The sequence below is a fragment of the Lithobates pipiens genome, unplaced genomic scaffold, assembly GCF_037356315.1.
Source record: "Lithobates pipiens isolate NorthernLeopardFrog02 unplaced genomic scaffold, aLitPip1_a1.2 Scaffold_3, whole genome shotgun sequence".
NCBI lineage: Eukaryota > Metazoa > Chordata > Amphibia > Anura > Ranidae > Lithobates > Lithobates pipiens.
The window spans coordinates 47736823-47760325 of record NW_027507790.1 but is presented as its reverse complement, the minus strand read 5'-3'; the positions used below and the strand labels follow the sequence as shown (position 1 = coordinate 47760325).

The following is a 23503-nucleotide window of genomic DNA, read 5'->3' as shown; positions in this document are numbered from 1 at the left end:
TACAGTATGTATGTGGTATACAGTATGGAGTAGCATGGTGTCATACAGGTAAGTGTATACTGTATGTATAAGGTATACAGTATGTATGTGAGGTATACGGAATGTGTGAGGTATACAGTATGTATGTGAGGTATACAGCATGTATGAGGTATACAGTACGGAGTAGCATGGTGTCATACAGGTAAGTGTATACAGTACGTATGTGAGGTATACTGAATGTATGAGGTATACAGTATGTATGTGAGGTATACAGTATGTATGTGGTATACAGTATGGAGTAGCATGGTGTCATACAGGTAAGTGTATACTGTATGTATGAGGTATACAGTATGTATGTGAGGTATACCGAATGTATGTAGTATACAGTATGTACTTGAGGTATACGGAATGTATGAGGTATACAGTATATATGTGAGGTATACAGTATTGAGTAGCATGGTGTCATGCAGGTAAGTGTATACTGTATGTATGAGGTATACAGTATGTATGTAAGGTATACAGAATATTAGATATACAGTATGGAGTATCACAGTGTCATACAGGTAAGTGTATAAGTATGCATGGGGTATATACAGTATTTATGTGAGGTATACAGTATGTATGTGGTATTCAGTATGGAGTAACAGGATGTCGTACAGGTAAGTGTATACAGTATGTATGTGAGGTATACAGTATGTATGTGGTATACAGTATGGAGTAGCAGGGTGTCATACAGGTAAGTGTATACAGTATATATGAGGTATATACAGTATGTGATGTGATGCAGTGACCTGGGGGCAGACTCTAGGAGGACACAAGCAGTAATAGCATGCACCCTGCTCCCATTGTACACTGACACCCCCCCTCCTCCTCCTCCTCCTCTGTATGGGTGCCCTCTGCTCCTCCTCCTCCTGTGCCATTCTGAGCCCTGTACCCTCCTTCCTCCCCTCCCTCCGTCACCACCTCTCCTCTCCTCCCTCCTTCTCTCTCCCTCTTTGGCTCCTGTTCATATTGCAGGTCAGGGGTGAGTCCCCACGTCACGCTGGAAGATGGCGGCCGGGTGGCTGTGAGATGAGGAGCCCGGGGCTGCACTGACAGAGCCGCTCACATGCAGTAAGGTAACGGAGGGGGTGCGGGGGGAACAGGGACGGTGTCGGTGCCTTTTAGAGGTGCACAATGCCTGGCACACCGGGTGAGGGACAGTGCACGGAGTTTGGGGGGATGAATGGTGGGTGCCATAGACGCCTGTGCGGGCTGTGTGTGGAGTGGGTGTGAGTGCCCCATACATGTGGACGTGGTGGCAGGGGCTGTGAGGGGGCACCGAGGTCGGGGGACAGATCTGGAAGGTAGGGGACAGAGCTGGAAGCTGAGGGGGTTGGGACATCTTCTTATCTCTTATTACTGGTCTGCTGCCAGCTGGACCCTCCACACTCCATACACTGGCAAAAGGTGGGCTGCCTTCATGGGGGAGGGGAGCAGCCACTTCCCTAGGGATATGCGTGTGTGTGTGTGTGTGTGTGTGTGTGTGTGTGTGTGTATACATACATACATACATTTTTTTTTTCTATATGACACTTTATAGTGATACCATTGGGTAGATGGGGATAGGGTATATGCACTTTTTTTTTTTCCCTATGTGACTGATCATCCCAGAGGGCAGTGTAGGGTGTATAAACTTTTTCTCCTTATTTATCCCAGTTTGGTTATGTATACCTTTTTTTTTTTGTTTGTGGCTGTTTATCCCAGAGGAGAAAAAAAATTATATATTCTGTGTTACTGTTTATCCTTGAGGTAATTTGGGGGGTGGGTGTGTATCTATAGAATTAAAAAAAAAAAAAAAAATATATATATATATATATATATATATATATATATATATATATATATATATATATATATATATATATACACAAACACCCCCCCCCCAATCTACCCTGGGGTATAAACAGCCATAAAAGATATATATTTTTCTTATTATCTCTTCTATGACTGTTTATACCACAGGGTAGATTTGGGGGGATATGGATATATATAATATATATCTCTCACACACATCCATGTCTATTCCAGATGTAGTTTGGGGCTATATATATATATATATATATATATATATATATATATATATATATCTCTATCACGTTTTTTTTTCTATGTAATTGTTTATCTTAGAGGGAAATTCCTATGTATGTGTGTGTGTAAAAAAAAAATATATATATATATATATATATATATATATATATATATATATATATATATATATATATATTAATTTTTGTGTATTTTATTATTATATTTATAAATATATAATTTTTTTTTTTTGTTTGTTTATAATCTTCTCCTGTCCTTTGGAGCTGCTTTGCATACATTGTAGAACAAGCCCCCCTAGATGTGTAGTAGATGGCGTTGCTGTGTATGTGTGGCAGTAAATACACCCGGGGGAAGCCTCCTTTCGCTTTTCTCTTTAGAATACAGAATCGCTTCTCCTAAGTTGTTGTCTTAAATCTTGTGTGTTCACACGTGACCCACAATGCTGATTGGACCATCAGAACCTTCATGTATTACCCTGCTCCATTGGTACCATGTACAGGTATAAACCCCTTTAGTGCTGTAGGGCAGTTGGCAGGAGATTGCAGTACACATTAACTCTTCTGCTGAGCTGTCACTAGTGATCATTCTATAAACCCCACACCTCATGGGAAGAAATCGGGTCCCCCCCCCCGCTCCCTGGAGATGGTATATGTCAGGGTGATTGTGGTGATGTGTTTTTTTGCTTTGGATGGGATTTCTTTGCAGGCTCCAACCCATCCCTGTACATGCTGATCTGGCACGAGTTGCTGGCTTACATTACGTCTGCAATGGGTTAATTTCCTAGAGCGTTGACTTGCTACGTATGCGATCTTTATGCTTCTCACGCATGTGTGTGTTGTAGGGATGGGAACCTGCTCTGCCATGGTATTAAGGTAAATAAAAGCAGTTTACCTGCTTCATCATACACCTTGTAGTTATTAAGGGGGTGTGGGGACTCAGCAGTCAGCATTTCCACCTAACAAATACAGGTGCTGCCTGAGTTTCACAGTAAATCTATCTAGTGCTGTTGGATTTTCTCTTGGTTTACAGATTGCACTGGGGAGGGGGGAGGGGGGGGGTCTTTGTACATCTGAATAATTCCATAGTAAGATGGGTTTACAGATGATTTGCTGGTACTTTACATATAGCAATTTAGTCCTTGATATCCAGCGATGGCTGATCAATTATGCTGATGTGTTACTGAATTCTCAATCTTGATCCTTGTCTGAGCGCGTATGTAACAACGTCCCAGTAAAAGGAATACTGCTAGAATAAAACGGCAGTCTAAAAAAAAATATCAAATACAATAGTTGAATTTCTTAAATATTAAAATAAACACTTTAAACATTTGGTTCATTGAAGGTTTTTTTTTTTTTTTTTTTTTTTTTTTAATATAGTTTTCTCCTCTATGTGTATTATGTTTCTGCCATTCCTATAATTTGTTTATATGTGTAAAAATAGTCGGATAATATAAACAAAACATTTCTCCATATACCAAATGATCTACATGTAGAGGCATTGGCTGTCACAAGGTAAAATCTAGTGTCTTACAATCGCAATGGAATCGTATTTATCTATTAATCATTTTCTTGAGATTCCAATTTTGTGATTGTATTGCTACTCCTTGTATTGGGCAATTCTACAACTGGGTTGGCAGTTTAGGATTGTATTACCATGCTGTCTTCTAGCCCCTCAAAAAAAAGGGCTTACACCTTTTACAGAAATGTAGATGGGGGATGGGCAAAAGCAGAGTTAAGGATCCAGTTGGTGCAATCTGGTTGCCATCAGGCAGAGAACATAGGGCTTAATCAATGAAACAGTGCAAGGAGCAAAGGGCAGTGCTCAAAGTAACCAGTAAGAATCCACCTTGGACGAGTTTGGCTTCAGTCCATTGTGGTATGGTTGGTATCAGTTACTATTAGTGTTGTGTGTATTTACTCCAGTGGGAACCCTAAATCAGTTCAATGAGGGGTCAACTGCAAATATGTCCATTACACTGGTAGCATGTAAGAAGGTTGTATCTTTAAGCTGACCATAGATGGTTTTTGTACTTTTTTTTTTTTTTTTTTTTTTTCAGTCGACCAGCTTAACCAAAACAGATTACCCTATCCACACAATCAAGGTGGATGGGGGAATCCCTGTCGCTGTGCTATTGTTTTCTGCCAGAATACACTGATCAGCACTACAGCTGATTGAGCAAAAAAATGAGAATGCCACCCTCACTGACCGCTAAAAAAGTGATTGGTGTCACCCTGCTGGCTTTGTCAAGTGGCATCAGTCCTGGAACTATACAGACCCATGATTGAGTATGGCTGATCTATGTAACTGAGGGTACTACATGCATACATTATGTACATAAGCATTTTGTTCAATGACAGAGAGATCCTATAGAGTTTGTTTTTTAGTACCTACATTTTCCTGTTTTAAATGGGAAGCTTTCAAAAAGGTTGTTGCTGCTTTTCGCTTCTCAGCTAAGGGTGCCCTAGCTGAATATTGAAGGCTATATGCTTCAGAAGGAAATACTCGGGAAGTAATAGTTTGGAGTGTATCTGTAATAGTTGTGGATGTGACTGGCTTAGCAGCACACCTGGAATGTAACATGCACAGAGGCGTCCTTGCTCTTTCCCCTCCTCGTGCCCCTGGCTCTGCTTCTAGGCAGAAGCCTGTTTGAAATTACAGCCCGGGTGGCATTTTTCTTTTTCTGCTCTGTCTGCATCATGGTAGAGCAAGTCCAATGTACCTTTTAACAAACAAGATCAAAGAACCATAGGAGCAGTAAGCTTGTCCTGTCATGTACCAGTACGTGGAAGCTGTGGCACAAATTCAGTAGGGAAGATCTAGTAACTGAAGAGGACAACCTTTACCAAATGGAACACTACCTCTCAGTTTAAGGGCTCATGCACAAAAAAAGTTTTGCCTGTAGAAGCAGTTAATGTTATGCTGGCCATACACTATATGACAAATCGTTCAAACTTGTTGTCGAATAACGAAACTGTTGGCACAAATGATAGTGATATCTAGGGCTGAAACAACTAATCGATTATGAAATGAATAGATTACTATTTTCATAATCGATTAATTGGCCAGTAACATAATGGGGTTAAAAAAAACTAAAATGAGCCCTTTATAGTACAAAAATATATAATCACTACTGTAAATATTACTTTCACTGTTCTACAGTAAAAAAATGAACCCCTTCCAGTAGTGATTATCTGCTTTTTTTTTTTTTTTGTACTTATAAAGGGATAATTATAGTCTTTTTAACCCCATTATGTTACTAAATGTCTTAGACCTGGTTCACATCTATATGTTTGGTGCTTTTTGTAGAAATGCACTACAGTTCATTTACATGGTTTCCTATGGGACACGTTCACATCTGTGCTTTTTTCAGCCGCTGCAAATTTGGAAAGGGTCGGGGACTTTTAACGCAAAGCGGTGCTTTTTTGGTTCAATATACTTCAATGGAGAAGCCGCAGAAAAGAATGTAATGCGTTTTTGCAGCAATTTGTGTTTTTTTTTTTTTTTTTTTAATCTGCCCAAAAAAAAAAAGAAGCAAAAAACGCAAATTGCAGTAACATCACGTGCACAAAAATCAAAACGCACAGCAGAAACAGATCAAAATCAAAAACTGCATAGGTGTGCACCGGTCCTTATGCTGGCCTTGCGGATCAATTTTCAGGTGAGAATATTCAGATGAAAAATAGAATTTTGTTTGAAATTTTCACTTAATTTCTGAACAAAAACCACATACACTGTTTGTTTGAAAATTCCTTTGACCGAGAAGTTTTCTATTATTTTCAAATTTTCCTTTCACTGTGGTTGAAAATGAACGTCAATTTGACCCATTTTTTTTTTTTTTTTTTTTTAAGGTTATTATCCGATTAATCGAAACAATAATCGGCCAACTAATCAATTATGAAAATAATCATTAGTTGCAGCCCTAGTGCCATCATTTAATGACTGAATTTCTAACAATAAATTGTTCAATGGACATCAGTTTTTTTTTTTGTCCGTTTTATCACATGTGGTTAGTGCGAAGATTTCAATTTTTAACAGGTGAGAAACACACTTTAACCTTTCAATTTATCGTTCGTCCCGCCGAAGTTTTTCCAGTTTCTTTTTTTTTTCTATGGCTCTGAAAAGTCAAAAACAATTTTTTCTATTTGAGCCTGTTAACTGGAGGAAAAATGAACAGTCCAAATGACGACAGGTTTTTCAATGTTTTTTCATCTAGTTTATGGGGACCATTATCCTGTGTCCGTGCACATTATGACGTTTTAGAGGCATGTTTTTAGTTCCACATTTTAGAGTAAGTAAAAAAAACCCTTTGGCTTGCATCTTTGAGAGCAGTTTTCTGGCAGAAAAGAAAAAGAAAATCGATGAACGCTTCTTAACACCTTTACGAAAAATGCTCTATATGGCTTTTTTTTTATTTTTTTATTTTTTTATTTTTTTAAAGCATGTGTGCATGGGTTCTTGGCATTGTCCTAAGACCCCATACACAATGTAAGATTTGCTGCAGATTTTTGTCTTCAGATTTACCTAAACCATGTAGTGCAAGGGCCTCCCTGATTGCATACAAATTCAAACTCTTAAGGTTTGACCTCATATTGGCTTTGGTAAATCTGAAGAGCAAAATCTGCAGAAAATCGAATAGTGTGTATGGGGCCTTAATCTCTCTCTCTCTCATATGTATGTTTCAGGCAAACAAATCTTTAACACCAAGGATCTGCCCTATAATATCAAACGGATCAATGCTTGATGCACAATGCTAGTCTGTTTCAATAAATGATTCCCAAGACATGGGAGTACGAATCTATTACATGATTTGATTACATTTTACATATATAATAATTTTATTTTTTTTATATTTTTTTATCAAATCATGTAAAAGATTGGTACTCCCATGTCTGGGGGTGATTTATTGAAACCGACTGGCATTGTGCAGAAAGCATTGATCCGTTTGCCTGTTATATACATATATCCAAATAAAGGTTTTCTGTAAAAAGTAAATGACACCTAGGTTGGTGCTGTAATATGTGCTCGTGCCTTTGTTTAACCCGCTGAGTGGTAGCATAGGGTTAAGATTGGGAAGCGTGCCTCTCACCATCTGTGTAATTACTGCACCCCCTCCTCCCTTCTCTTTGTTTGGCTTCTAATTATAAAGTATCACAAAGTTGAATTGGCATTGGTTGGCTAACTTCTAGCCAAGTAATGTATAATATTTACCCTAGGTCATCAGTATGGGACCATCAGTCCCTTTTTGCTTTATTTTATTTTTTATTTTTCCCCTGAGTCACTCGGTGTTGTTTATCTTGTTATGCAAAATGTTGCTGTGCCGAGTGGTTGTGTAGACCTCTTGGATGGCACATTTCCTGATGCCTCTCAGCACAAAGGAGAAGAGAAAAGGGAGATAAATTGCAACCCTATAAGTGGCCAGCTTTTCACTAGCAATCTGATCCTGATGTCTTCAGGGTTATTATTTACAGGGGGTGGCTGACAGTTCCAGGTTTAATTATTTAAATCAGTTTGACCCCACAGGGTCAGCACAAACTGCCCTTTTATTATGCAGAGGTAGGTCCCTTGCTGCATCTGACATGCAGTCACGTGATCATCTGCAAACATCCCCCCCTTTTCTCTTTTGCTGCCTGCTTTACCCCTGGAAGCTTCATATGTTTACAAGCTGAATGAATATCATCTTTAAAATTTAAATGAGTCTGATCAACGTTGTAGCAGAAGGGAAAACAAAAAAAAAAAAATGATCAGGAGAGTTTTCTATCGTCTCTAAATTAGAGGTGTTTGAGTTAAAAAAAAAAAAAAAAAAAAAGGGGGAGTGTATTTATAAGAGGCTAAAGATAATTATTTCATAACGTTTACACTTTCAGCTGTAATGTGGGGGTACTTATGAATCAAAAATACTATAGAGCAGGACCGTCATACTTTTTCTTAACTTTTTTTTTATCTTGTATTCTTAAGTGTATGAGTGTTTATTGTGTATGCATCAGTAAAGCAATACTGAAGGTGATGATAGATAAATATTAAAGTAATTGTAAATATTTCCTTATCCCCCCCCCCCCCCCCCCCTTGTGGACAGTCTTGGCCGAAGTGCTCTCTGTATGATAAAACTGGTTATTCATAGTCCATTCGTTTTTTGTTTTTTTTTCACTCGGTGTGTACAAGCACTGATCTGAAGCCATGAGTACACAGCGTGTTTTTCATTCCTAATTACTTAAGATTTTAACCACAGATTAGTTACACATAATTCACCCAGTTTTAAAGGAAGCATGTTGTAGTGAAAAATGCAAACCATGTCTTGCAATGTAATTTATTAATATAACTCTGTGGTTATTACACAATGGGATCTTATTTTAAACCCAGCAAGCTAATCGGTGCTGGTTTTGGTCTTTCAGCAATGCTGAATTTTCTCCAGCAGAATGTATGCTTACTTCTCTATTAGCGAGTGTGTTGTATTCAGCTGCAAGTGGCACTTCGACATCTGTGACTCAGTTTTGCCCCCATGGCCTTCTGCCCACCACATATACATAATCTTTCCCCATAGTCTCAGTTTCAGACTTATTTGCATTTATTTCCATTTTTATTTTTTATTTTTGCTGGTTCTAGAATGGGTTAACGGTTATCGCAAGCAATTCCTGAAAAGTCTCTGCTTAGTAATAACTTGTGGAACAATGAAGCCTAGGGGTTTGATCCATCGCCAAGGTAAATGCAGACACCGCACAGATAAAAGGCCTCATGGTTGCCCTACCTGTTCTTCAGTAAGAGTGAGGTGTGACTGCTGCTGGAACTGGTCCCAACAAACCACTAGCTTGAGTAATCTTCTCACTCGCTGCTCTGCGTAGAACTCATTGCAGGCAAGTCTTGTGACAGCTCTTACTGTTTGCACCTATTTTTGCAACAAACTAAAAGCAATATAGGGCACATATATTGATTACTGATATGGCACTAATATCTTCATATTTGTTTTTAAAACTTGTAACTGTATTTTAGCTTCATATCCTTCTAAAGGCTTGACTGTTCCACCCAATTTACACTAGAAGAAATATGAGAATTGCACTAGACCAGTGGTCTTAAAACTGTGGCTGGGGGGGGGGGGGGTTGGATGTGGCCATCTGCTTGCCTTTATCTGGCCCTTGGGGCACTATTCCTCCTACTGACTCCAACAATGGGGGTATAATTCTTGCCACTGACACCAACAGTGGAGAACTATTCCACCCACTGATGCCAGTGATGCCAGCACCCTTCCAAGCCACTGACATCATTGATATGATACTGGTCCTGACGCCAATGATAAGGGGCCATGGTTCCTCCCGCCGACACCAATAAGGGGTCACGGTGCCTCATGCTAAAGATTTGCCATTGTTTGCTCGCGCTGACATCAGGACGTTTTTCTACTTGCTGGCCAAAGACCAGCCCCCCTAAAGTCTGAAGGACAGTAAACTGGCCCCTTGTTTAGAAAAGTTTGGAGACCCCTGTGCTAGACCAACCCAATTAACTACAGTTTTGCATAGGGATGCACCGAAATTTCGGCCGCTGAAACATATCGGCCAAAAATTGTGTTTTCGGCAAATTGCCGAAAGGAAAATCTTGCCGATAATGGGGCCGAAAATGGGGGTGGGGCCTTTGCGGGGCTCCGCCCCTGGTGCCGCCCATTGCACGGGTGTTTTCCTGGCTTGTCCCCAGTCCTCTGTCCTCCCTCCTCCATCCTCCCGCCCGACAGTGCAGTGATCTCCGTCTGTCACGGAGCTGTGCGTTGAATTGCCTGGGCGGCTGCAGTAACAATGTCCCGCCTCTTGTGACAGACGGTACACTGATCCAATGGCGGGACATTGAATCAGCGTGACGCGATTACAGGAGGCGGGACATTGTTACTGCAGCCGCCCGGGCAATTCAATGCACAGCTCCGTGATGCACGGAGATCACCGCACAGATCCGGGCATGGGTGAGGCTGCATTTAGACACTGTCAAGCTGCCTGAGGGGGAAAGAGTGTGTACGGCAAGCATTGCAGAGTTTTGTCCGCAGCTAAATCAAGTTTTGTGCCCACGGTGCTGCTGCATCCAAAAGTCATTTGTTTGCCTCTGAAACTATCTACCTCTGGCCACTTGTGTGAATGGAGCCATGCTATATAAACCAGGTTACAGCACAAAGGCTGTACTCACTTTATTGACCATATAAAAAAATAATAATAATCTTGATTTTGACCCAGCTAGGTTTTTATCGCCATGTGATAGAATGGGGAAGGGTTAAGTTGTTATTGCTAGTAGGAGGTGTGTTTTTTTTTTTTTTTTGTTTGCACAAAATGCATGCACAGTGTTTTCCATGTATTCCAATGGCTCTAGTTCACACCATGCAGTCAGTTTCCGCACCGGAAACTGACTGCATGGTGTGAACTAAAGCCATTGGAATACATGGAAAACACTGCATGTATTTTTATCAGGCAGGCTGCATCTGAGGGGAACTGGTGAGGCTGCTTTGATCTCCTGTACCATGCCTGCAGTCTCTGACCACCTCCTGTACCATGTCCCCAGTCTCTGACCACCTCCTGTACCATGTCCCCAGTCTCTGACCACCTCCTGTACCATGTCCCCAGTCTCTGACCACCTCCTGTACCATGTCCCCAGTCTCTGACCACCTCCTGTACCATGTCCCCAGTCTCTGACCACCTCCTGTACCATGTCCCCAGTCTCTGACCACCTCCTGTACCATGTCCCCAGTCTCTGACCACCTCCTGTACCATGTCCCCAGTCTCTGACCATCTGCTGTATGAAAATATTTTTTAAAAACAGTCGTTTTCGGCCTAGTGTATTTTTCATTTTCGGTATCGGTTTCGGCACCAAAAAACCCATTCGGTGCACCCCTAGTTTTGCATGTATGTTCTGTATGAACACATTTCTTGGGTTCCATATGAAATGGTCACATCTTGACTGTTGATCAGCACAGTTTGGGTCTGGATTGTTGCAGATAATGGATCTGATGGTGGCTGGCAATAGTGGGCAGATTTTTCCTGGTAATTAAAGAACTGCCCATCCTATTGATATAGCCCAATGCTGTTGTGACTTTATACCTGACCTTGAAGTGAGTGATTTGACTTCTGTACAGGGAACACATAATTACCTTCTTCATGCAAATTTTGTAGAGATGTCCCAACATGCTGGAAAATCTCCCAACCATGATTAGTGTTTGTTTATATTTTATGGGATCATAGTGGGGATTAGTTCCCCCAACCCCTTAGCATGGATTCTGTGAAAATAACTGCAAACATTTTATATTGACGTGGATTAAGAACCTCTCTAGAATTGCCAGTTGGCTGATTTTTTTATTTTATTTTTTTTATTTTTTGTTCAAGCATATAGTTAAGTTGGTGTGCCCCAACTCTCCTACTGAAGGGGATTTTAGCTTTAACGATGACAAAGCAATAAAAGCACAAGTAATAATACATCTGCAAGAAAATGCATTATGCCCCCCCACCCATTCAAGAAAAATAAGGGCGGGTCCTTTTTTCTTTCCTGTAGAACAACAATGATGATCAGCTAGCTCTATATCCAAAATACATGGAGCGTGGAAAGGTGGAAATTCTGGATGAACCTGCTGAGTTGAACATCTTAGTGTACCTATTTTCTATAATAGGCTTGTGACCTCAGAGGCAACGCATTTAAGATGCTGATTGTTTGTTAGTCTGTAATTCTGAATGAAACTCTCTCAATCTCTGTACATTCTCCAGGTAGAATATATGTCCCAGGACTGAGTTATGATGATGGTAGAAATGTAAAAGGTTCTAGAGAATGCTGATATGTGCATGTTTTTAGTAGCTAATTGTGAGTCGTATGTGCAGAATTTTGCATCTGCCTCGTGCATGGGCTTCGTTTGCCATGTTACTGACTCCTGGCCTGGTTATTCTCTGGTTGCACTGTGAATAATACATAAGCTCATTTCGCTCTGGCCTCTCACCCCTCCTGCATTACAGATCAAGAGCCATTCTCCATCTCCCTGAAAGCTTCTCCATTACTCGGGGGCTTTTTTTCTTTATTCCAATAATGCATCAACCAACGGAAACACTTTCTGTGATAAGTGTGTCCAGCATCCTTTAGAGCTCTCTCCTGAACATACCCACGGGGCTTGGATTCTGGATAGGTTCCGGTGTTGAAAGGCCAGAATGTTCCTCTATGACGTTTGATGGTACAGTCCAATAGCTGCATTTGTATGCTTGTAAACAATGAGGTTGATTTTACTAAAACTGGAGAGTGCAAAATATGGCGCAGCTGTGCATAGAAACCAATCAGCTTCCAGGTGTTTTTTTTTTTATTTTTTTTTTTTTTTTTTTTAGTCAAAGCCTAATTGAACAAGCTGAAGTTAGAAGCTGATTGGATACAATGCACAGCTGCACCAGATTCTGAGTGCTCCAGTTTTACTAAACCAACAGGATCCAATAATAGGGATTTACATCACTGGCATTTGTTCTTCAGATCCAATCTTTTCCCCCACTTTTTCTGTGTCATTTAAAAATGATGCTCTTGGATTGTAAGCTCTAACGAGTAGGGCCCTTTCATTGCTCCTGTGTTAAATTCTATTGTAAGTAACTACTATCTGCCTTAACGTTGTAAAGTTCTGCGCAAACTGACGGCGCTATATAAATCCTGTATAATAACAATAATGTAAACAAGTAATAAAATGTCAGCCACTTCAGTTTATAGTTCAAAGCAGAAACTCTCCATCCTAATATCTCCTGGTCACCCCCAAAATTCTAGTGTCTTGACTTGAGAGATCTGTAAAATGTCAAGTTTTTTTATGAAGGAGAAAAGCCATTGAGGTTGGAGCTTCTCAGTTAAATGGAACCAAATAGCGAGGCCCATTTATGATCCTTTTACTGCTAAAAGAAGCTCACTGCTTTTAATGTTAAGAAATGCACATTGTAGGTTAATTCCTCTTCATGTGGCATCCAGGACTCTGTGTGTGTACCATCTGAAAAGAGATGCTTGTCCTGTGCTGCATATCTGTGACTGTAACATGTAGGTCAGGTTTGTAAAGCATGAATCAGCCTGTGTGGAAGAAATGCACTGAAAGCATTCCAAACTGCAGGGCCTTTTACTAGTGGGGCTGGCTGCAATCCAGAGTCAGGAAAATCAAAGGAAGAAGCTACTTTGTACACCCTGGAGTATCCCTATGAGGTAATAACCCAGGCCTGCCTCTGAAACCACTCATTGGAATGACTGAATAGAGATGTTAATGGAATGCAAAAAAATTACTTATTCATTGTAGCTTAAACCTAGGATTTGTTTTTTAATTCCAAAGAAATGTGAACAAACACTTGATACATAGATGTACTATGTTCCTATTTTAAAGCAGAACTGCACTGCATCTCAGCACCAAAAAATGTTATTTAATACATTTTTAATATTCAAAGCAAACTCTGCCATCCATCCACCCATGTCTCCATGCTTTGTTTTTATGAGAAATTACTTTGAAAAACACCCCCTAGCATTTCTGGCCATTACCATCTTGAGTAAGGGCAGATGATTCATGTAGCATTTACTTCCTGGCATCCATCTGCCATTCGCTCAGGCATGCAGGCAAAATGGTGTGTTTAGGTGAGAAAGCACCTCCTCCCTACTTGAAGACTGCTGGGGATGTATGACATAATTTGCCTAGAAAGTAACTGAAGGTTTAAAACAAGTAAATATGATATATTTACTAATGCTAGCAATACAAGGATTAAAAATTTGTGTTGAGTGAAATTCCACTTTAATTTTTACTTAAAGCTTAACTGGCTATTTATTTTTTCCCTTTTGTAGTGGGGCTGTACCAGCATTGCATGGGTTAACTGCTTGTTTTTTTTGTTTAGGGGATTGGAAAGCTGAGATATACTTACCTAATCCTCCTCCGCACAAGACTGGTTCCTGTGGCTCCTGACCCATATGCCTTACTCCCCCCCCCCCCCCCCCCCGCAGTCTAGCGATCTTGTGTAGTGGAATGTTCCTGATGTCATCACACCCATAGACCGGCTTTACATGTGAAGACATTGGGCACATTCCACCTCTGGATATGGGGGAGCTCTGTTTTCTGGAGAATAGAAGGATCAGGTGAGTGAGTGTAGGCTCTGTGACCGCCCCTAGACAAAACAAGCAGTTAACTCATGCAGTGTGGGCACAGTTGATCAAAATTGGACTTTAAGGCATGTTTGTACTTAACTCGCTTTAGGGATTTTAAATGCAACCTGCGTTATAGTAAAGTAGCATGTTTTTGGATAGCCGTCTGCCTCCTCAGTTGATAAGTTGGCTTTCATTTGCTGATCTGCCATACGCAGGAGTCTCATCCAATCTCCCCATGTTGGTTTTGGGTCACCATATGCAGCCCTTTTTGCCACAGTTTGAGCCTTGGCCACTCACCTCTGCATCTTTGCAGGAATTTGCGAGAGTCATATGCGTCGCTATAAATTTTGAGGTATTTTTAGAGCTTCAGCAGGAAAACAGGATGGCGGGGTAGGAGGGGGAAAGGTGTCAGCAAGGAAGGTGAAATGCTGAATCTCTAAAGTACAGGTCTGAATTAAGCTACCCATGCAAGGTAGAGCTGCACGATTAATCATTAAAGATGTGAGATCACGATTCAACTGCCCTCACGATCTTAAAACAGCATTTCCTCAATTCTGTGCAGAGCTGTTCTCTGCTCATTGCTGACACCTGTCAAAAAAAAAAAAAAAACGGGCAGCCTACCAAGTTTATCACAACATGGCTTAGGTGGAGATAACTATAAACATTGTAACATTTAGTTCTTTTAGATCAAAGGGATGAACTTCAGTCTGTAAAATGAGGTCAGTTTAACCAGTTAAAGAGGAAGTAAACCCTGATAGGTTTTACTTCCTCTTTTGCTCCCTGCAAAGCCTGCAAATTAAAAGCATAATTTGCTAGCATGCATTGCATTCTAGCCCATTATGTGACACTCACCTGCAAACAAAGCCCGCGCTGTCCCCTGTGTAGGCCATATCCATCTTCGCTCCTCTTCCTTCCAGAGATGCGCACTCCGGCTCTGTGACTGGCTGGAGCCATTGCATGCGCGCAGGAGCCGGCAGTCATGGGACACGCTGGGGAAGAAACAGCACGGGGGTCCATTTCTTCACAGCACATGGCGGATGACGACATTGGTGCACTACTGAAATACCTCCTAAACAGCGCACATTTAGGAGATATTTCCAGTACCACATTTACACTTAAAAGCAATAAAAAACAAAACAAAAAAAACCCAATCCATTATGCGGCAGTGACGTTTAACGTTGCTTCCGTCATCCAATGGTATGGAGCCGAGTGAGGGCTGTCTTTCCCTCATTCAACTCCATGCCTCAAAAGGGGAAAGGACCCATTCATCCTCCCCCGCTACCGACGGCTCCGGTAAGCTGCAGAGACTGGAGGGGGGGGGCACCTTTCCCGCTGATTTTAAAAAGTGATCTTGCGGCTGCCGTAACAACAGTATTCAACGTCAAACAGCTGACATATAGCGACGGCGAGCGGTCCGTAAGTAGTTAATGAATAAATAAATGTAAAGGTAGATTATTTATTTATTTTGTATAATGTGAAAGATGATGTTACGCGGCGAGAATCGTGCTCTTCTACGCAAAAAAATTGTGATTCTCATTTTAGCCAGAATTGTGCAGCTCTAATGGAAGGTTACCATGGTACAGTGTCCGCTTATGAATTTTTATATTGAGTGTTTAAAGTGGTTGTAAGCCCTTAGACACCACTTTAACCTACAGGTAAGCCTAGATTAAGGCTTACCTGTAGGTGCAGGAAATATCTCCTAAACCTACACGGTTTAGGAGATATTTACTAAAAGACAGCAACAGCTGTCTGCGGCGCATGCACCATAGACAGCGGCGCACTATCGCCATTAGCAGCATGCCGCTGCTAACGGCAATGTGCCGTTAGTGGTGGCTCCCATGTGTGGGAGTGAGGTCATTGCTGCTCCGGCCACTCACACCTCACACACTCATAGCCGGAAGAAGATGGACGCTCTGGACTACAAGGGACAGCGGTGACATCGCTGGCTCCTGTGTCACGTAAGTGACACATAATGGGCTACTATGCGATGCATAGTAGTCCATTTTGCTTTACCTTTGCAGGGAGACAAAGAGGAAGTAAACCCATCAGGAATGACCTGCCGCGCGCACTCGAGTGCTTACTATGCCCGCCCTTTCCGCCACCTTCCTCCATTCATAGAATCTGCACTATAGCTTCCATGAATGAAAAGTACTCTGTGAATGGAGGATGAGCAGATGATTTAAAGGTTCACCTCCAGAAACTACAGTACAGCTAAATGGAGTAAAATGGCAAGCAAAGTCCTCACTGAGTTCCTGTGGCAGATCCAGCCCTGAAATGAACCCCAGCAGCACTGGAAGATGTTGGCTGTGGGGTATGAAGGGGTTAGAGGACAGAGGATTTGAACTATGTTGCCTGCACCAACAGAAGGGACACTTTGGATTAAATACAATCCCTTGTGCTGATTAAGGAAAAAAATAAAAAAAAGTTTTGTTTACCTAAATTTAGGCTTTTAAAAAAAATTAGATCTGCTTGCTGAGGTTGACCTGTTTCCAAATATTGTATCTTTCATAGAAATAAATGGTAGCATATTTTAAAGGGCAAATAGTTGTTTTTAGATGCACAGACTTTCCCTTCCCCCTGGAAAAAACATATAGAGAAAAAAGGAGAGCAATTTGGAGTTGTTAGGTGTGGAAATGTAAACGAGCTGTAATCTTTCTTTGTTTTTAGACCCTCACATTTGAACTGCCTGTTATGTGAATAGGAAGATTTCATCTTGCATACAGTAATGAAATGGAAATGGGTTTCAATCTGTAATATACTAACAACGTTCTAAATGTGTATACTTTGCATTTTAAATATGTAGCAGAGATGATGAAATATTGGCAGCGTCCTGCTTTAAGTGAAGTCCTGGTCTGTCCAAAGGGTCCCCCAGACACTGGGCAGACAGCTGCCTATTCGGCACGAGATCCATTGTCTGCATTCTCTGCCTTTGCTCTTGGGTTACATGGGCAGATGCCAGCTTACATAGCGTGAATGGTAACGAGTGTCAGAAATTCCTAGAAAAGCATTTCCTCCGCTCCAGGTCATCCACGCAGTGAAAGCAAAACAGGCTTGTGTTGGCAAACTGGCAGCATTTCTGATGGGTGTATTTGTTCGCTTCCAACTTTTTTTTTTTTTTTTTTTTTTTTTTTTCCTTAACCCATTCTTCTCACCAGCACGGTGTGGTTTCATGCATCTATAGAAATATTCACTGGACCGGGGTGCTTTTTCAGTATGTTGCCCTTTTATTCAAAATATTAAGTTCAGTATGGCGTGAGTCATGTTATCACAAATAGTTTTGACATCTGTACTTTTCTCTAAAGTATAACTGGTTGCAAAAAATCTTTCGTGTTTTTACATTTATATACTTACTGCAGGGCTTGACAAATTTACTTTGAATCTAGGAGCCAGCTAAAAAAGTTTGGAGTCCAGTTTTTTTATTTTTAACTAAAAAATCTTATGGATGGAATATGTAACATGCTCCCAAAGGTGAACTTATTCTTTTAACCCTTTCACAGCCAGAGCCGTTTTTGCGCTTTCTGCACGCATTTAAAAAGTGGCCACGGTAACTTTGGCCACATTTAGCGCTTGAGCGCTAATTTATTTCAGTGGCTGGAATAAATTATAATTCTGGCCAATGAAACAAATTAACGCCAAGTGCTTGACACGTTATACGCGTTTACAAACGTTCAGCGTTTTTTTTCCTGCCAAAATACTACTGCCAGGAGGAAAGATGACAAAACATCCTGTGTGCATGAGGCTTAAATCCTAAACTTTTGATGCAACAAGTTGAACTCCCTCCCTAAGCTCTAGGGCTGTACACGCCATTGGTTGAGAACCAGACTGATCCATGATACTAAATCATTTGGGTGCTCTCAAGAAAATGTAGTGCAGACATAAACTATAGTTTATAAACTACTGGCTCTTTTGTTTTACGAACACTGGTTAATTTTTGTGATTGATATCAGACTGCCACATGATAAAACTAAAATTTTCTTTCTGCTGTAGCATTTGCTGTTGATATATCTTCTGAATCAGAATAACTATTTGCGTTCTTTCTTATCCCCAATCTAAAATAGCTGACATTTTACTAGCCTAGTTTTTCCAGACATTGCTTAAAGCGTTTCTAAAAGCTTGTTTTATATAAAAAAAAAATTAAAAAAATAAAAATAAAAAGATAAACATCTTATACTTGCCTGCTTTGTGCAATGGTATTGCAGTGTGGCCCCAAACTTAATCTGTTGGGGTTCCCTACCAGCACTCTGCTACTCCTGTGTCTGCCCCTCATAGCAAACCACTTGCTGTGGAGGCAGATGTTCAAGCTTGATCCTGAGCCAGGCTGTGTGCGTCCATTAACACACAATACCCCTCGGTTCGGCCCCCGGCCAACGGCGGCTGCTGCAGTCCCTGTGAGTAGAGGGGAGAAAAGAGATGCAGCCGGACACAGTGCTGGATCGGTTGAGGTAAGTATTGAGGGAGCAAGCTGTAAAACATTTTTTATCATGAGGCATGGAATGCATTAATATAATAAAATAAAATAAAGTCTCAGCTTTAGAACCACTTTAGGTGGATACCAGCCCAACCTTGTGTGTGGGGGTTTTTTTTTTTTTTGTCTACCCATATCCAGTTTTTCCAAAATGTGAGCTTGTAACAAAACATCCCCTACCAACTGTTCCTCCACTAAAGTACTTATGTCCTTCTATCCAGATGACACTGGAGTAGGTAGCACCTCCTCCAAGGTGGTCTTGCAAAGAAGTCAGCTCTGCTGTGGTCTATCTATCTTGATCGTGAATGTCACCAGTGGTAATCCTCCCTCACTTGGGAATACACTGTACTAAACAAATGGGGCTATATAGAGAACACCACCCTTCCTTACTTTAACCTGCTACTTTAACCCTTTCACACCTAAGCCTATTTCTGACATTTGCTTACAAGTTAAAATCTGTATTTTTTGGTGTGTGTATGTATACACTTTACATTTTTTTTTTTTTTTTTTTTAGTGACAATGTAATAAATAAAAAAAAAAAAAAAAAAAAAAAAAAAAACAGATTACATTCCTTCTAAAAGACCCCAAAGTCCTCCTTTGCACTTCAAAGTATTCAGTTTGCCAAAAAATGGTGATTCTGAATATTGTAATTTTTTAAAAAAATCAGCGCCATTGGCAGACGGGTAAACCAGACGTGACGTTGTGACGTTGCTTCCGTGTGTTTACATAGACTGGAAAGAAGCTGTTTTTTGGCTTTTTTTTTTTTCAGTCTCTCTCTTTAGCCAGTGGAAGTGTCGGATCGTGGCTCTGGTCTCCCGGAGGGATGGGAACTCCAGGAACAGCGCTGGAAGGGAACGGAAGGAGGGGCTGTCCTCCTGTTAGTTTGGGATAACAACAGAGCGACTTTCAGCCACATCAGTTGTTATCCCTAAAGAGCCGACCGCCTGCTCTAAACATTACAGCTGCAGGCATCACCCCGGTATAACCCCTGAAAGCCAAGAACGCAAATTTGTGTATGGTCAGCACTAAGGGTTTAATAATAATTTTTAGAGCTGATGAGAGGGCAGAATAAAGTGAAACGAAACTGTGTTGGAGTACCACAAACTAAAAACACTTAATTTTGTCTTTATTATTTAAAGCAAACTCATCCATTCAACATGTTACATTCAGGATACTTTGGAGCAGTCCCCTGAACCCCCCATTCTATGGAATCTGCAAATGAATGAACTACAAGTTCTGTCTGCCGTCGGGGAGGCTGGGCTGTAGTTCTCAGCCCTGATGAGCGTCCTCATAGTTCATTGACTTTTCCTGCACTTTAGTAACTGTGTGTCCGGAGATATGGGCAGACATCTGTACTGAGTGTGTATGCAGGAGCCCGACATTGCCCCTGCACTCCACTGGAAAAAAAAAATAAGGCACTTATTTATTTTTACCCGCTAAAATCACACACATTTTGTTATTTTTAATAAGGGGAACTTGACCTTTTAAAACAAGAATATACCTTCCTACAGTATCTATTTTACTAATGCTAGCAGCATAAGAGTTAAAAAAAAAAAAAAAAAGGTAATGGTGATTTAAGTTTGGTTTCACTTTAGGGACGCATTTTGCCATTTTAAAGGCGTTGGTTTTTTTATTTTTTATTGTGTTAAACTTAATGTGAATTAACGTAAAATTGTCTGTATATAAACATTTGGAATCTTTTCAGGGGTCTAGTAATATGATCGGAGAGACTAGTACTTTTTGGTAGGGGTTTTTTCTGACTCACCCTGTTTAGAATTTTTACTCAACAGGTCTCTAGCTGCCCGGTACATAGTTTGCATTTTAAGTAAATTGCTATTGTGAGCAGCAATTGGCATGAATGTTTTGAAGGACCCTGGTTTATTTCACTACATGAAGAGATTCTGAACACCGTATTATATCCTTGTGTACACTGAGAAGCTTTTATGTTTACAGGGCGGTTGAGATCTGTTTGTATATGAAGGTTTTCAAATGGGTGTCTCCCATATATATAAAAGGAATTCCGTATTCAAAACAAGCGCCCCCCACCCCCAGATCATGTGTGTGCCCTGCAGTAAAAGATGCTCCTCAGGGTGAGGAGGTTAAGGGCCAGTCCAATGACAGCAACCATATTAATAATTAATGGATGCTTATCGCTGAGGTCTGGAAGTTGTGGTCACATGACATATTGGGATGACAGGACCTGATTATTAATGATATTCCCTAATTAACTAATTTCCTCCTTGTCCTGTGTGTATGTATGTGTAGAATATATATATATATATATATATATATATATATATAATGTGTGTGTGTGTATATATATATATATATATATATAATCTCTATGTGTAAAAATTTATGAAATTTTAAGACCATTTTCTTGTATTTTATCACTTGGTAGTATAATATATGACCTTTTATTGCCGTTTTATAGGTAATATGTCTGTCTATAGAGTGCCTAATACCTGTAAAAGTCTACCCTTTTTACCTGGGGGAAAAAAAAAAAATCTTAAACACATTCTAAAATCATGTTTTTCTGTTCAATGCATATGTAGTCATTATTTAATCCTGTATTTCTATAAAAATCAACATGTCTTATTGACCCTGTCGCACGTGCATTAAAAGGCATAATTATAAGGAAACATTTTAATAAATGAATTGCATTGTAAATGTACATTGACAGGATAGCATGCATCTGTCATTACCCTTTCCTTAGACAGACCTCAGTCCAGTGTAATAGTGTTGCCTGCTGACCCCGTCAAAAGATGGTGTCCTGCTCAGGGCTGATAGTGGTCAGCTGGGGGTCACCTACTTCATTGGATGTATGTAATCCAAATTTTACTTTGGCAAAAGAAGAAGGCATTGTAACAGGGGTGTGCCTTGCCTTTTAGTTTGAAGAGCTACTTCTTAAATTATTGTATCACTTTACCCTGCCCCCTCCTGTGATTGTCCCTTTCTTAGGATTACCTCTTTAGGGCCTTAATTACATCCCAGCTGCAAGAGGCCAGAGGCTCAGTGTCTGTCTCCCTCTTGCTCTTGTGTCACGTTTTAATGCCATACTGGCTGCTCCTTCAGAAAGACCTCATCTTCATTTAAAATACAAGCTAATACAGTTCTTGTTTATGCCTGCCTGCTTTGTTTACAGAAAATAAATCGAATCCCCTCCTATGAATGTCCTATAATAAAAAATTTAGGGCCATGGGTAATATATGTACTCCCTTTTTTATTTTTTTTTAAGATATATTCTTTAGCTTTTTATTTATTTAAGAAAAATTTGAACATGGAAACATTACATTTGATACCAATATTGCACAATTTTAATACATGGGTTCTGCACCTTAAAGTGTTATTAAGCCCATAACAGTAGAATTGGTCTGTATATGTAGTAAAGCATGGTTGTTTTACTCACTGTGGAACCTAAGGTGTTAATCCTCTGCATTGTGTAAAAAGAGTGTTTGATTCTGTAGGCAGATCCTCCCCTTCTTGCATTGCCCCCAAAACGTGTCCAGAAAGGACAGAGTTACTGGGGTCAGGCTGCACATGCTCAGTTTGGTGTGTATTGCTAAAGTTTTTTTTATTTTATTTATTTATTTATTTTTTTTATTCTTGGGAGAGCATGTGATCGGCACTGTCCAGCTAGTGTCAGGGATCCTGCATCCTGAGCTCAGTGCAGTATGAAAACCCCTCCTACAAGCTTTAACGGGGCAGTGATAGAAGTCACAGATTTCTATATTCTGCTGATGAGAAAAGGTATTTAGCAGTTTATAATTACAAAAATAATTGCCTTTCCATGTTCTGTGTACCGTGGGAGAATTTCTTGAATCCAGTGATGCCGTTTAATGTATTTACAGTAGATCCTTGTGTCCATAGACATTTAAATGATTTTCTGATTTGACCAGAGACAACCAGTTAAGGCTTGTCTGGAGACAAAATAATAGGGCCACTTTGAGAAAACCTGTCTGATCATTTTTGCCTCTAATTTTTGTTTTTCCGTTCATCCTCCTCTCGTGCTGTTTAACACTTCTTGGTAAAAAATACATCAGGACTTTTAATTTTATAGCGCTGTTAAAAGATCTGACCACCAAAAATGAATACTGTGGTCGTGGGCAATATCCACTGAGTTTTTATTCCAGTAGCAAGACCTGCTCATTATACGCAAGCCCTAGATAGGCAGATGTCTCACTGAGAAGTCCAGGTGGTTGGACATCTGCCCATTTGTGCACACATTTCCAGCGTCCTGATGTGGTCTCCCTGATTTTAGTTGATGATGTTCTGCTCTTTAGCTGTAAAAGACCTGCTTCCATTTCTCCATAGAAAAGGAAGCAATAGCTATTTGGCTCTTTCTTTTTTTTTTTTTTTCTTTTTTTTTCTTTTTTTCTTTCTAACTTGTTGAAGTGTGTGTGTGTGTGCGCTCTTCAGGACCTGGAAACACTTGCGCACACTTAAAATCTCAGTTACTGTAAACCATGCACGGGTCTGTTGCTTTTGTCTATCGAGCATTGTATCAACTAACACTCTCCATTCCTATATCTGCTTTTGCCACCCTTGAGTCCATTCTGCCATGCTTAATTCTCCTTTAATATAAAAAAGATAATGCAAAATGAGAATCCCATAATGGCGACCATGGCAGCTGGCCAGACCTGCCCTTCACTGCACATATTTTATTTATTTTTTGGCATACCCAAATGATCAAAGGAGCTAGTGGCTGACTTAAGCAGGGTATACATGGTTTAAGGTGTGTGTGTGTGTGTGTGTGTGTGTGTGTGTGTGTGGGGGGGGGGGGGGGGGGTCTTTTTTTTTCAATCGGCACAAAAAACAAAAAAAACTGTTACATCCCTGCATCAATAGAAACAATGTGTGATGTAAGGGTTTCTCCTTTCACACTATGGT

The 23503-nt window shown here is 40.4% G+C and overlaps 1 protein-coding gene across 1 annotated transcript in view; it reads left to right on the top strand.

Moving 5' to 3' along the window:
- The first annotated feature begins 970 nt into the window (after positions 1 to 970).
- Positions 971 to 23503, top strand: part of HIC2 (HIC ZBTB transcriptional repressor 2) — a 63998-nt gene continuing 41465 nt past the window's right edge. Inside the window, exon 1 of the mRNA XM_077461625.1 lies at positions 971 to 1097. The gene's annotated coding sequence lies outside the window, so the exon portion shown is untranslated. The remainder of the gene's footprint in view (positions 1098 to 23503) is intronic.